Here is a 16,596-nt window from a genome sequence, read left to right on the forward strand (position 1 = left end):
CTGGTGCTGTATTTCTTTTTAAAGCTTCCAACTGAAAGCTATATGTTGTCAGAGAACATTATTGCCATAAGTCTAAGTACATATTATTAAGTATTAAAAATTCATTTTATCTACATACTTCTCTCATTTTTCTATTTCAAACAGAAGATTATAATGGGGGAAGATGGAAAAAATACAGGTTTCTTTAAGATTTAGTTAATCTTGATCTAGTATTTACTTCTGAATTCAAAAACTATTATATGAATATAAATTATATAATAAGCCCAACCACAATGCTGGTCCTGCAGAATAATATGAAAACCCTTCCCTCCGAGAAACAAACATTCAAACAGAGATAATAAGTATCTATAAGATACTTTACGCAATGAAGGTGATTTCTAAATAAACTAAACAAATGCTCCAAATATACATTTTAACTGAAATGCCAATATTTTCCTTTATTTTTGATTATACAAGTAGTACATGTTCATAAAATTCATAGAATACATAAGTATATTCAATAAAAATGAAAGTTTCCATCTAATTCCCTTTTCCAAATAACATACGTTGAAGTATTTTAAAGTATAAGATTCATTTGGCTAAAAACTGAATCTATTAAGTTGCTAAACTTACATCATCCACAGAAGGTCTAATATATAACAACTCTGTATAATTGAAAATTATATACTCAGATATGCACAACAGGTATAGTTCGCACTTTTCACCAAAACAGTATATAAAGCATATGGTCTATTCTGTCAAATATATTAACTTCAGTTATTAAGATAAATGAGATGAAGCAATACTTACAATTACACTGTTTGTAGAAAATTCAAAAGAACCAATTCTAGCAAATCAAATATTACATATACTGATAAAATACCTTCTTGCTAAAGATACATAAGTACATTATATTATGTCTAAACTATATTCTTTAAAATATGAATGTTTACTTCTTTAGTGCTTTGACTGCTGAAAGAAGTATTAAGTCTAAGTAAGAGGGAAAATCTCATTAAAAAGTTAGTTTTTGGTAATATTTAACTGCATTCCACTGTGAATGTAAAGCTTAGTTTTTAAAAAATTTACCAGATGCCTCTATGATGAACAGGTTGTTGAGAATTTTATTTATTCTCAAAAAAGTTTATTTCAAAACAGCGAGGTAATTCCACTAACAATTAGAGACAGTTAAAAATCTTTGTTGGAAATCAGACCTCTTCTTTTGACTCTAAAATACCATCACTCGGCATTTAATTAACACAAATAATATTCTAACTAGAACAAAGTCACTTGCACCAAAATATCTTGGTTACACAATGTAAGGTACATTCTATATACATAGAATTCTACCCCTGAGTTAAACAGAAAACACGTAAATAAAGGGTCTGTAGAAATAATTTCTTCCACCCACCTCATTTTACAAGTAAGTAAACTGTGGCCCAGAGAGGCTTTTATCTGCTTTCATTGAGAATCTATAGGCATAGAGATGTACACAAACATCATTTAAATTATGATGTAAGTTAAAGTTACCTAAAACAAATGACACTATATTTCATAAAATTAAGACTCTGTGAAGACTAAGAGATCCTAATTTCTCACCAGAGAAATGTCTACAGATGCACACACACACAAAAATAGATAGTAAGTCATATTATTGACTAGAAATTTTGCAAAACAATGAAATATAACAATGCATATCATATTGTTTAACAATAGACACAGGAGCTTCTAACGTTATTTTCCTATCCTATAAGGCATAAACATACCAAACTATTATTAAAGATAGCACTCTGGTAAACAGCTTTTACAAAAGGAAAAAGAAAATCATTAAATAATGAAATGGAAGAGAAAGACTAAAATACATTAAGTGAAATTTCAAATATTTACTGTTTCTTCTCTCCCAAGCTTTGTTTCAATACACTAAAAAAAAAAAAAAAAAAAAAAAAAAAAAAAAAAAAATCAAACTCAAAGCTTCTAAAACAAAAAATCAAAACTAGGTTCATTATAAACTGGCTTTGTTGCAAAGCTTTCACCACAAGAATGAAAGTATTACAACTAAAACATAAAACACTATAAGGAAAGCTAATTAGGATGTTCCTGTTGAATTTTAAGTTGATTTGCTACTTTAAGAATACAGTTCTAAGATCTTATATAATATTGGTATGGTTATTTGAAAATATTTAAAAACAAATTGATTCTTTTAAGCTTCATTAAAAGTGAAGTATTTATGAAAGCACTTTAGTTTCATATGCTTTTAGAATAAAATAATTGCCAAGGAGTGCATCTATTTGTTTGTTATTCAATTCAGTACCAATCACAAATTAGATGACGTTAAAATAAAATTTAGAGCCAGGGAGAGCAGCACTAAGTTTAACTGACCTCAATACATTTTTAAATGATGCTTCCCAGTTATTTGTTATTCTCTCTTATTGGGTTTTCCAGTCTAGGACGGGTACACAAGAAACTTACAGTCTATGTAGTACTCCTAGTCAGTTTCACTCTGCAGATGGCACAGTGGAGAAATACCTTCTGTACAGGACCATGTACAATTTCTTCTGCAGCTGTCAGCACCTAGGGGAAAGTGCGCTGTTAAACAGTTGCTGCGTTCCACCTCAGAAGTGGCTGCAATTCGGTGGTGGGTGAAGTGACTCCTGTACATATATACAGGGATGAAAAGTACTATAGAAAATGAAAATATTTAACAACAAAAGTGGCTGTCTAAAAACTGTGCCACAGCAAAACAAAATACATCATTCAGTCACAAGAGCCCTACACAGATGGGCTACCGTTCATTTAAAAATTCGATGTTAAGAATGATTGAAGGAAAAAGTAGAAATACAATTATTCACACAACATAACTGTAAGTCAATGTTAAAACACATACGTAGAAAAATTAAACCCAAACACTGTATACAGTTTTATAACATTACTTTTATAGTAATTTACCTAAAACCAAGCAAATATATACAGTAAGATACTTCATTATGTTTAGCTAATTTAATGCTTTTACTTTAGATGACAATTCAAGGGGGGAAAAACAAAAGAGGTGAGATATCAGAATTGAAGCATCAGTGACATGAAAATATATTTAAAAGTAAGGAAACCCGTTCTGAAATTCTAAATTACTTTATATTTAAAAACCAATGTTGTGAAATAACTAGTCCTCAACAATTACCAATGGTTAAATTATTTTTCATATAATGGACCTTTAAAAGTGATCTCATGTAAAATAACAACTTTTCTTCTCCAAAGTCTCAAAGAGTTATAATCTAAATACAGTCTTCATCCTTAGCCCACATATCAATGAGTTAACTAAGTGTATAATAACTTTAGTTCATTAATAAGGAAAACTATTACCATCCTACTTTTACTACAACACCCTTTCTATGTAATTTATATTTGATGGAATTACAATATCAAGAAAAGATTATTCTCTGAGAAATATCACCGAATCAATCATGAAGCTGGAAGGCACTACCTTTCTAATTTTTTATCTCTAGGCAGAGCTACTCTGTTTACCCTGAAGAAGTAACAGTTCACATTACTTCAAAATACGCACATACAGTCATGAAACAGAATGAGGGTGCTCTGAAGCAAAGTCCAACAAATGTGACCATTAAAAAGTGTCCCATCCATCAAACTTCTGAATCTCACTTGCCATAACAGCATTTATGTATTTATTTTGGTATACACCTAGTAGAGTTAGAGATAGTTGATAATTTCCTTTCAGTTTCTTCAAATTCTTTCTAGAATAAGGCATAGTGCAAACAAATATTACCTTCCTAAAGTGATAAAAGGTAGTAGAGGAAGAAAAAAATACAGAGTTTATCAGTTTCTTTATTAAAAGAAGACACAGATCAGAGATTACATTGTGGGGTCCATGTATGTGACTTAGGTAATCTAGAAATTCTGCAAAATTGCATGCTAAAAATAAAGACCTATTATAGGGGACCACAAGCACATTTGTCTAGGGCGAACAGGCCGTAAGCTTTTGTGAGGTTCTCAAAAGGTTCTGTGACTCCCCCTCCAAAATTTAAGGAACTACTGATAAGTGGTTTGAAGATACCCAATTGAGTAGGTGGAAGTAATCACTTAAATTAAATGTCTAACTCTGAACAGCTGTTCCTTTTTTTTTTTTTTTTTTTTTTTTTTTTACTGAAAAACAGACACAGGGAAGTTCCAATAACCAAATGAAATAATTCACATAAACACATGGTACAATACCTGACCTAAAATTATCAGTAATAGCAATAATTGTTCAAAAAAGCTATATCAAACAACCAGAACTTCCTTATAGGGTCTCATCTTTGTTTATTGCTACATAACTTCTTATTAGTTTTATTTAGCTAAGTCTTTTCTACTTTTATTTAGCTGTATCTTCTGAAAGAGACCAACATTGCAAACTATACATTTCTATACTATTTTAGATGCAAAGTTGCTACATACAAGTTTTGAGACACTGCTATGTACTCCTATAGTCTACATTTCCCAAAAGGCCACACTGATCCCTTCTATGACACTGTACTTATTTTGAACAGGCTCAGATATGGAAAATATTTAGAGCTTCAATTGCCTATATAAAATAATTTCATTTCCTTTATCAGTCCCTCCTTTAATTCACACACATAATAATATACAAACAAAAAAAATCTAAATTTGAAGAACCGATCAAGGGACCATATTTTCTGAAAAGGTTATACTACAAGCAATACTCTTAATTTCGTAAATTATTTTCCCTATTCCTTTCAGTTTGTCTTGCTGAAGGTAATGATTCAATATACATTCATACATGCACAGCCTTTAAAAATAATCTGTGAGTTACAACATCTGTAGATTAGCCATACCTTTGAAATAAATTCCACATTACAAAGAACATTACAAAAGAGTGTTTATGGTGCTCTTCAAGACTGTAGCAACTTTTTAAATACTCATCAAAAATGACAAATGAACTTTCACCATGTATTAAAGGTACCCAGCGAAGAAAATGAAAGGTTTGCTTATATATATATATATGTACACACACACACACACACACACACACACACACACACACACACACACACTTGGCTCCCAACCACTTCAAATGTAAAGAACTTTTTCCAGAGCCTTCTCATGATAGGAGTTACGTTTTATGTATTCACACACTAATAAAATATCTAGCAGTAAGATAAAAAGGGGAAAGCCTTTACATAAAGGTATAGGAGTAAGAGAGAAGCATATGAAAGCATTCAGAATACTGCAATGAAAAGGATATTAGTAGAACATAGAGTACATGCACAGGACAGTGAGAAGGACAACAGCCACAGGTCCAATTAGGCTCAGGAATTTTAAAATATTTTATTCCAAAGGGTGGCAACTTGAGAAGCATTTAACAAAACTCACTCTAGCAGCAGCATGGAAGACCAACTAGAGGTGTGGATGGTTCAACTGGGATGAGAACACTGGGAATATATAATTAGGATTTTAAAAAATCTATAAAAAACAAAAGTATACTATTATGTAAAAACACTAGAAGACTAAAAATTGTGAGATAAGTCAAAGCTATTTCTAAAGTTTGAGTATAGATACTAGCATTCCTTCATTTATTCAGTCAACAAAAAAAATTAAGTTTCCTATGAGTCAGGTTCCATTTAAGACACTAGGTAAAGCACTGAACAAAGGAGCCAATGACCTTTCAAAGATTTCATGCTAATGAGAGAGACGGATAATAAACTATTAAATTATAATAAAATGTATGGAAATGACTCAGGTATAAAACAAAAGAAAGGCAAGTTATAGGAACAAACTAACAAATATACTATTTTAACAAAGTGGTCAGAGAAAACCAAAGGAAGCAGCAGTGTATGAACAAAGAATGAAATGACAGGAGTCCACAGACTATCTGGGGTAAGAACACTACACAGAAAGAACAATAAGAGCAAAGTCCTGTGACAGGAGCAAGTGATCAAAATTTTAACCTGGTATCAGATCACACAGAAACTTGCAGACCATAATAAGGACTTTGGACTTTTTTAAAAAAACTCTTAGAGAAAACCACTGCAATATTTTGACTGGCGGAGTAATATCACTTGTTTAATCTTTTGTAAGGATCATACTAGTTGCTGTGGTTGAACTGATCGTAGCCAGCAAGAATGGAAATCACCTTATCCACACTTTGGCTTTCTGCAGCTTCAGTTACCTGTGGTCAATGCTGTCTAGAAGCAGATGATCCTCCTTCTAACGTATCCTCAGAAGATTAATACTAGCCTAATGCTACAACACAACGCCTGTCATTAACCTTATTTCATCTCATTCACAGAAGCACTTTATCACCTCACATCACCAGACAACTGAGCACAGTACAATATTGTGAGAGACAGACCACAGTCACATAACTTTATTACAGTATATAATTTTATTATTAGTTATTGTTGTTAATTTCTTACCATGTCTAATTTATAAATTAAACTTTGTCATAGCTATGCATGTACAGGAAAAAACACTATACATAGGGTTCATTACTGTCTGTGGTTTCAGGCATCCACTGGGGGGGGTTTAGACATATACTCTGCATTGATACTACAGTACCAGCGAGACTATGGTAAAATTTACATAACAATATGAGGTGGGATTGATAATTAGAACTCAAGACTAAGAACAAAAAATCATCAATCAAGTATTTAACATTCAGAAGTCAGAGATCAAACGTGAAACCAACTACTCCTTCATAACTGAAACATGTTTACCTTCCCCAATTCTTTGTTATCCCAAACTGCCCATTTTGTCTCATTTTGAGTGAGTCAACCAACTTGAGAGTTTCCTTCAATGACTTAATGTAGTTGGACAGTGCTGTTGTCCAAGAATCTAAACCCAGTATGAGGGGGTCCCAAAGACTGGCAAGAAGGAAGACAGTTATCTTTCAGTTGGACTTCTGCTTGCACGTATGCTTGCCTATCATCCTGGTAGACTTATCTGAGGGGAGGGGAAAAAAGACTCAAAGTTGGAAAGCAGGGTAAAGAGAACCACTGTAATGGCAAAGAGTGTCTTGACTGTGAAAGTAGCTGAACTTGAGCCTCCAGACAATGGGGATCCCAGCAGCCAGAGGCTGTGAGTATCCTGGAGAGGTAGAAACTGAAAAAAAGTAGAAGACAAGCCAGAACTGGATGGAACTTGACACACCAAAAATATCTCACCTCCAAAACAAGTTTTACAGTAAGTGATGCATCAGAAAGCCAGTATTTTTGTCTCTTTCCCCGACAGAAAGCATTAAGGTCTAGTCAGTTTTCAGCAGAGGAGAAAAAGAAAACTAAAGTTCTCCTACTTAAGTAGGAGATCTTTCCATCTCTCCTTTAGGTACCAGAACCCAGGAGGAGAAATAGGAATAAAAACGAAAAAGCAGCTCACTCTCCACTCACTGGAGTGAACAGACTGAATGACTAGATTCAACTCTTCCACACTCTAATCTCCTAGAAAAGCCAAGTGGCAATGAGCAGAAGGGGAAAAGCTGAGTTTTAAATTGGGCTATGAGGTTAAAAATTCAAACTGGTCAGATAAACAGACTTTACCAGATTAAAGTCAGATTAAACTCTTTTCCTAAAGTATCCAAAAAGCTATTTTTCTTGAGATATTTAAAGAAATAAATAAATCACTTGACCAATCATAAACAAAGGTGCCACAGGAGAAAAAAAAAAAAGCCATTCTATATTTGCATCTCCATTTAATTCCTCATCTTGATTCATACCATATTATGAAATGGTTAGCACCAAAGAGCTACTACGTGCTTCTGACTTTCCATCTAAAATACTACATGAATGTCAGGCTAAATGCCTGCATTATCAGTCTTACTTCTTATTCTTAAAGAACAACTGGTAATAATATAACTACAGACATTTTGTCAGGAATTCCTTAGATTTCTCCCTTATATAAAACTTAAAGAAACATTCTGAACATTTATAAATAATATAGGTCTTATTCCAAAAACTAACAAATAGCTTGTATACAAGCTAAAAAGTAAAACCTCCTAAATAGGATGCTAAACTTAAAAGCCTGCAGAACAAAAAGGCTCTAGCAAAGGAAAAAGCAAAAAAGAAAGAAAAAAAACAGGTTAGAATATTTATTGTTCTAAAGGAACACTTTGAATATTCACAATGGAGTAATCTAAAACACAATTTTAAAGAATATTCCGCTCTCATAGTTAGTAACTTAGGAATTTCCCTCAAACTGAATCACACTCTTTCAAGTCATTTAATACTTAAATTAATATTTAATGGGAATTCCCTAAAAACTCAGATATATCCTTTAAAATAAATTAAGGAGTATCAGTATTTTACATGGCTAAATTATGCATAACCTTAACTCTGTTTAAATGTCACATTTTTAGAGAATTCAGGATCCTATTACATTGATGTTATTTTACAACAGTTTATGTAAAGTCCCCATTCATTTTATAATCATTCATCATCCTAAATTATACCATGCATACTCGACATATATTTTATTAGTCCTTCTCAGAGATACAACATAATGAAAAGAAAATATAAGTCAAAATTACAAAACTGAGTTCTCTAATTATACCTTTTTTTCTAACCTCTTTTTAAAAGGCTGTAAGAATAAATAATGTAAGTTACAAATTAAATTGGAAAGTAAGGAAAATCATACAAACTCAAGTCATCCACACTCACATGTTAATTCACTGTTAGTAAATAATGTTCGTGATGGCGCACCTGGGTGGTTCAGTCAGTTAAGGTCCTGACTCTGGATTCCAGCTCAGGTCATCACCTCATAGTTCGTAAGACCAAGACCTGTGCCAGGCTCCTTGCTGTTAGCGCAGAGCTTGCTTGGGGTTCTCTATCTCCCTCTCTCTCTGCACCATCCCTGCTCATGCTCGCTCTCTCTCTCTCTCTCAAAAATTAAAAAAAAAATAAAATAAAAAAGCAGAAAACAAAAAATGTTAAGGGCACCCGGGTGTCTCAGTAGATTAAGTGTCTGTCTTCAGCTTGGGTCATGATCTCATGGTTTGAGGGTTCGAGCCTTGCATCAGGCTCTGCACTGACAGCTCAGAGCTTGGAACCTGCTTCAGATTCTCTGCTTCAGATTCTGTGTCCCCCTATCTCTATGCCCCTCCTCCACTTGTGCCTCCCCCTCCGTCTCTCTCACTTGTGCCCTATCTCTCTCAAAAATTAACGAACATTTAAAAATAAATGTTAGCCAGATTGTCAACACAATGTTAAAGGAGAAGAGCACAGTTGGAGGCTGATACTACAGGACTTCAAGACTTACTATAAATCCACAGTAATCAAGACAATGTGGTATTGGTGAAAGAACAGACAAATCGATCAATGAAAAGGAACAGATATAAATGCAAAAAAATGTAATCAACTGATCTTTGACAATGAGGCAAATTCAGTGAAAAAAATCAACGAAGAAAGGATAATTTTTTCAACAAAGGATGCTGAAAAAAAAGAATACACATTCAAAAAAAAAAAGAATCTGGATGCAGATAAACTTTCACAAAAATTAGCTCAAAATGAATCAAAGACAAAGCTACAACATTCCTCTAAAGTATAACATAGAAGAATATCGTAATGACTTTGGGACTGACAGTGACTTTTAAGACAACACCAAAGAAAAAAACTAAGTTAGAATTTATTAAAATTAAAAACCGCGCTGCAAAAAAAAACACTGTTAAGAATTGAAAAACAAGCCACAGATGGGGAAAAATGTGCAAAACACATCCAAATATACAAAGAAAGAATATATAAAGAACCTTAAAATCTACCAGTGAGAAAACAACAAAAAATGGGCAAAAAATCGGATGCATACCTCATCAAGAAGATAAGCTGATGGCACGTTAAGCATATGAAAAGATGCTGAATATATTTATTAGCTTGGTAGGGCTGCCATAACAAAGTACCACAAACTGGATAGCTTAAGCAAGAGAAACTAATTTCTCACAATTTCGAGGCTAGAAGTCCAAAATCAAGGTGTTAGCAGAGTTGGTTCCTTCTGAGGGCTATGAAGGAAGGATTCAGATTCCAGGCCTCACTCCTTGGCTTATAGATGACAAGTCTTCATGTGTCCATGGAATTCTTCCTGTATGCATATCACTGCGTCCAAAATTCCCCTTTTTTATAAGGACACTAGCCATAATGGATTAGGACCCAATCTAATAATTTTACTTTAATTTGATTAATTCTGTTAAGACCCTATCTCCAAATAAAACCACATATTGAGGTACTAGGGGTCAAGACTTCAACATATGAAATTGGGTGGGGGACATAATTCAGTTCATAACAGTATTTCATTGGGGAATTACAAATTTAAAAAATCAGTGAGATACTACTACACACCTATAATAATGGCTAAAATCCAAAACACCGACAAATGCTAACTAGGATGTAGAACAACAGAAACTTTTATTCATTGCTGGTGGAATGAAAAGTGGTACAGCTATTTTTGAAAATGTTTGCAATTTCTTTCCAACAAAATATACTCTTACCACATGATCCAGCAATCACACTCCTCAGTATTTACACAAATGGGGTTGAAAACTCAGGTCCACACAAAAGTCCACACATAAATATTTATAGATTTCTTCATAATTGCAAAAACTTAGAAGCAACCAAGATGTTCTTCAACAGGTGAATGAATTAACAAACTGTGGTATATCCATGTTACAGAATATTATTCAGTGATAAAAAGAAATGAGCTATCATGGCACCAAGAGACATAAAAAACCTTAAACCCATATTGCGAAATGAAAAAAGCCAATCTTTATGATTCCAAATATATGACATTCTAGAAAAGGCAAAACCATAAAGATAGTAAAACGATGAGTGACTAACAGAAATGCATGGGGACAGAAGGAGAGATGAACAGGTGGAACACAGGGGGGATACTTAGAAATTGTTCCACATGATTCTGTAATGATGGATATATGTCACTATATGTTTGTAAAATCACAAAGCGTGAATTCTAATATAAAATATGGGGGTGCCTGGGTGGCTCAGTCAGTTAAGCAGCAGACTTCGGCTCAGTTCATGATCTCAAGGTTCGTAGGTTGGAGCTCCACATTGGGCTGTGTGCTGACAGCTCAGAGCCTGGAGTCTGCTTCGGGTTCTGTGTATCCTTCTCTCTCTGCCCCTCTCCCACTCACAGTCTCTCTCTGTCTCTCAACAAACGAATAAAAACATTAAAACATTTTAATATAAACTATGGACTTCAGTTATTAATGTATCAATATTGGTACATCAACTTTAACAATTGTACTACATTATTGCAAGATGTTAATAAAAGGGGAAACAGTGTTCTGGAGGTACAGGAAAAGGAGGGGCAAAAAAGGGTAAATGGCAACTCCTTGAACTTTGCATTAAATATTTCTGCAAGCCTAAAACTGCTCTACAAATTGAAGTTTGTTAATTAAAAAAAGAAAACTGGTTGTTATATTAAGATATCAAGAAGTAAAAGGTTTAGAATAATTACATAAAAATAGAAATAGGTCTAGAAATCTAGATGTAAATGATAATATTGTTTTTTCAGCAATTGTCATGAAAGTAAATTATGCAAGAGACACATTATGTCTAATTTTAAAATACGGTGACTTGAGTGCAATGCAGGTAGAGAAACAATGGTAACACTGTTATGATGGCTGATATGCAAATGGGTTTATCGAGGTAAACTTTTTTGTTCCACATTTTTTCAATGACATTCTTTTGTGAAGCTATTTTTTTATAGTCTTACCAAAATATATTTTCATTCTGAAGCTTCTTTTTCAAGCTATTGCACTTGAAATGGAACACAGTGAAGGAGCATAATAAGCACTTCCTGTTCAAAGTAAGAAATAAATTTAAACATACAGCTAACCAAACTTGCTTTCGTCACATGCAAGTAACATTTCCAGTTTGTAGGATCACAGTACACATTAAGTTATATGTTTATAAAGGTAATTTATACCATAAAACTCAATAAAACTGTAATCTATATATAGAAAAGCTGTATCTGGGAAACAAGGTTTAAATAGGCCAAGAGATTTTGTTAGGTTTAATGTGCTATTTTAATTTCAGAAACCCAGATAATGCTATGGATATAACAGTACCAAGAGTTTAAGGTTATATTTTTAAAAATATTCATGCTTTACTTTAATCATTCTAAAATTCCCTTGCCTACCTGATGATATTATGATGGAACTAGGTGATATTGTCTCAGCAAACTGAAATAGAAAACTCCTGATCAAAAGAATGCAAAGGGGGCGCCTGGGTGGCGCAGTCGGTTAAGCGTCCGACTTCAGCCAGGTCACGATCTCGCGGTCCGTGAGTTCGAGCCCCGCGTCAGGCTCTGGGCTGATGGCTCGGAGCCTGGAGCCTGTTTCCGATTCTGTGTCTCCCTCTCTCTCTGCCCCTTCCCCGTTCATGCTCTGTCTCTCTCTGTCCCAAAAATAAATAAAAAACGTTGAAAAAAAAAATTTAAAAAAAAAAAAAAAGAATGCAAGGGTAAGTTTTTCCTCCCTGCCTACATATTTTAGGTCTTACCCAGATGCAACAGAAAATTTATATGGACCAGGAAATTTTAAATTAACTATGAGATTATTTTTCACCAAGAGAGGGAAATAGTTTTCTACTCTTTGAGATCAAAATTATATATATGTACTTTTCTAAAGTGTATAGATCCGTAGATCTATGTACATCTCTGTGCAATCATTTTTTGATTTATCTTTAAATATGCTTCAGTACCATTTATGAATCTAATGCATCTTTTGTAAAATGACAACCATCAATTTTAGGAAAATATGAAATACCCTGGTAGCTGTGTTAAAGAGAATAATTAGATAAAATCTGGTTTGCATCCAACAATGTGGAATTAATCTTACACTTATCACTTATTAAATACTCTACTGGTTCCCATAATTCTGGAAAGTATACTGAACACCCATTTTTAAAAATATGGGATAACTATAAATTTTAATACCATTTTTATATTATGTAGACAGGCTTATATTTGAGACTCTCTTATCATCAATTGCTGTCGACATTTTCAAATCTAAATATCCATGAATGATATCCAAGAGATCATATACCAAATATGTACTTTATAATGACATTTAAAATAAAACCCACTTTTTCATGACTCTGAGACCATCCCCTAATTTAAGGATGCTAAAAATGTACATGAATCTCTCAGAATTCCTTATAATGTCTATAATGTATTTTATCATATTTAATAATACATGTCCTTAAATAATAATTTATCAAATAAAAAAGAATTGACTGTTATAGTTTCCTCTGTCACAGAGTTATAGGAATATAATATTAAAATTATTCATTGTAATAATTTAGTAAAACTTTATTGAATAATATAAATTTGTTATCTATGCCATGTAAAAACATAGGGTAGAGACTATCAACAAAGTGATGATCTATAACTTCCTGAGGCTTTTTGGAGATAAAACTCAAGTAACACCAGTCTTTGCCCAATTCATATAAAATTAGATTAAGGGATAAAACTACCTAATTTTGACATTTTATCTAAGTTTTAATATTTGATAGCTCCCTGCTAATTGCCTATACTAGAATATTCTATTAGCATAACATGGTAGTTATGAGAACAGACCTTAGGGGCAAGCTATGAGCAAATCCCATCTTTGCCTTTAATTTTACAGGTAAAAAATCATTTACATATATAACAAATATGCATATATTTGCATATGTATGTATACATACATACATTTCCAAGTAATATAATTAATGTGTCTCCATATACTTATGGATATGTATATATGCACGTGCGCGCACACGCGCACGCACACACACACACACACACACACTTACATACACATATATATGGACCATGCATACATATATGCTTTGAGCAAATCCCTTTATGTCACAGGATTACTGTGTGGACTAATTCCATTAAAATATAGAAAGCATGTAGTTATAACTGTTCCTGGATCACATTAAGTTCTATATAATTATTAGCTATTATTATTATCACTGCTGCTGCTCTACTAATGTTAAGTTTAAGCACTATACCAGTGCTCCCGGTGTTCTGAAGAACACAATGATTTACACATGTTCTATCACTTAAATAAGCTGAATAAGTTTGGGGACTACTGCCACTGCAAAAGGAAAAAAGCATGGAATTTTGAAACATACTTGGGACTTTTAGAGAGAATAGATGAAGGACTGAGGGCAGGGAGTATCTCTTGTCACAAAAAGCTTTGAACTGTCTTGAATTTAAAACCTATTTGCATGCCATATGAGATTTGTGAGTAGAGATAATAGAATTGCATCCTATCCCAAACCTTCTTTATTCTTTAACAGCAGCAGCTGACACAGGAGAATAATTTCCTGCTTCACTGTGCTGACAGTACATTGCCTAGATTCAGAAATTATATCCTCAGCAGGAAGGCAATAGGTTCTGTCTATACTGAAGAAATAAAAGGATAAAAAAATTACACAAATAGAAATGATTTATTATTATTATGAAGAAAATAACTATATTGATATTGATACTGAATAACTATATATATTCAAAGTATATTGAATAGAATTTATTTTAGGCTAGTGATACTCAATGTAGAATTAAGTTTATTTTAAATTTCAAGTGTTTGACTATAGTATTTTTTAAAAAATAAAAATTTTATTTATTCAGTATCTTTAAATCTTGCAAACATTTCCACTTTTCCTGAAATTTTTAAATAAAGGGAAAACTTTTATAAGATCAACTAAAACTTATTGGTCCTCTGATTTTATTTAGGTATGCCTAGTATGTAGAACACTGTGTTCAGTTCAGACAGTAAATGTCATTAAAAAAAAAAAACGTATAAAAATGGTGGTAAATGATAATTAATAGTTTATATTAAATTTTGTGTTACCAGAAAAATTACTCTTCACTCAATAAGTAACTTCTGTATGTACATTTGTGAATGTGTCTATATGCAGCATATTTATAAAATACTAGGTTTTCCTCTAAATGATCTAGTGACTTGCCTGTTTTAAAGTGATTTTTAAGATGTGTGTTCATTTCAGTAACTCTAAATGTCATAAAGGTATTGTAGACTTCTGGTCTATAATGATAAAGTAGCAATCTCAGGCTCTACAAGTTCCCAGATTCAAATCTTTCTGCCATTTACTAGTTATGTGGCATTAGGCAAATTACTTCTCACTTTGTTCCCTCATTTATAAAATGAGGATAACAGTAGTGTCTTTCTAATGAAATTTGTTTGAAGATTAAATGAAAATCTGCATTAAAATACTAAGAATAAATCTAGCACATGGTAAAGTACTGAATAAATGCTACTTAGTATTATTATTAATAATATCACTGTTACGGTAAATATGGCAGATTCAGCACACTACCTTTTCAAACTCCACTAAAATGACCAAAGGACAAAGAAAATGGTACAGAAGACAACAGCAAACAAGAAATTAAACATGGTTTCAGAAAATGAAAAAGTCGGGCAGAAGTCTAGTGATTCAGCACAGTAGAGGAAGCTGAAAACTAAGTGGCAGAAAAAACAGGATAATAGAATCAAGATAATTTGCTTAATGGAACCCCAGAAACGCAGAGGTAATGTTAGCAATGAATACTGAGGGATTCTCTAAAAGGCTATACAGAGAACATTTTTACACACAGGCTAAACTACCCTAATTTCACATGTTTTCTGTCACTTCTAGAAGATCAGAGATGTTCCTAACATTAGCAAGCACAACATATATAAACATCAAGGAACAAGGGTCAATTGGACCGGAACTGGTTCCTACAAATTGGCAGGTAGATGTAAACCACTCAGAAAGAATATTTGCAAACTCACTGGAGAACTTTTAAGACTCCAGAGAATAGATACATAGATACCACAATCTGGCATCTCCAAGAAAAATTCTGGCTCTCTACTTGATCATCTTCATGAAGCCTCACGAAGCAACAATTCTTGTCCCCAGACACGCAGCTTCCAACCTAATCTGTAGTACTTCATTAAGCCCAGGCTTTCAGAAAAGTCTCCAACAGGAAAGACTAAAACCAACATAAATAAACAGAAAAGTACTCAAAGGAAATACAACACAAAGAGCAGAAGAAAACTTAAAAAAAAAAATACCATCCTCCTAGACATAAGAAATGATAATTACAGTCACAAAATAAGAACAATGTGCTATGTTAAAAAAAAGAAAAAAAATCAGAGAAACAGTAAGAACATTTAGAAAATAAAAGTAGCTAAAATGAAATATTCAATGAAATAGAAAGTCTAGAAAATGTCCTAATAAGTAGCAAAAAAAAAAAAAAAAAGTAAAAAAAAAAGAGAGAAAAGAGAATGGGAGTGATGCCTTGATAATTCTGAGGAAAACTCATTTTATAAATTGCAATTATTTATATAAGCTAATATCAAAAGTGATAATGGGATAAGGTATTTTCAAGTAAGCAAACTTCTATGACTCCTTTATCAGGAAGCATCTGAAAAATAAAATATACTTCTTAAAAAAAAAAAGGAAAAAGGGGAAGGGGCATGGGATTCAGGAACTAAAGGATTTGGCCCTGCAGAATAGCTAAAGGAAGCCCCAAGATATTCACTACGTACTAGGAGTAGAAAACAAATAATCTAAATGGAGAACAGACCATAATGGAAAGAGAAGTCTCCAGACAAAAAAA

At 32.9% G+C, this 16,596-nt stretch overlaps 1 protein-coding gene across 9 annotated transcripts in view; it reads right to left on the minus strand.

Moving 5' to 3' along the window:
• The window catches only part of NOVA1 (NOVA alternative splicing regulator 1), a 149,141-nt gene that overhangs the window by 97,985 nt on the left and 34,560 nt on the right, over positions 1 to 16,596 (minus strand). For 4 of the 9 annotated variants that reach the window (XM_042989487.1, XM_042989486.1, XM_042989485.1 and 1 more), the window contains one exon: positions 2,446 to 2,547. The exons of 3 other annotated variants lie outside the window; for them this stretch is intronic. The gene's annotated coding sequence lies outside the window, so the exon portion shown is untranslated. Of the gene's footprint in view, positions 1 to 1,387; positions 1,449 to 2,445; positions 2,548 to 11,694; positions 11,779 to 12,120; positions 12,156 to 16,596 lie in introns of those variants that run through there. 2 more of the 9 variants (XM_042989489.1, XM_042989491.1) reach the window with 2 other exon arrangements.

Source organism: Panthera tigris, chromosome B3 (assembly GCF_018350195.1).
Source record: "Panthera tigris isolate Pti1 chromosome B3, P.tigris_Pti1_mat1.1, whole genome shotgun sequence".
NCBI classification, from domain to species: domain Eukaryota; kingdom Metazoa; phylum Chordata; class Mammalia; order Carnivora; family Felidae; genus Panthera; species Panthera tigris.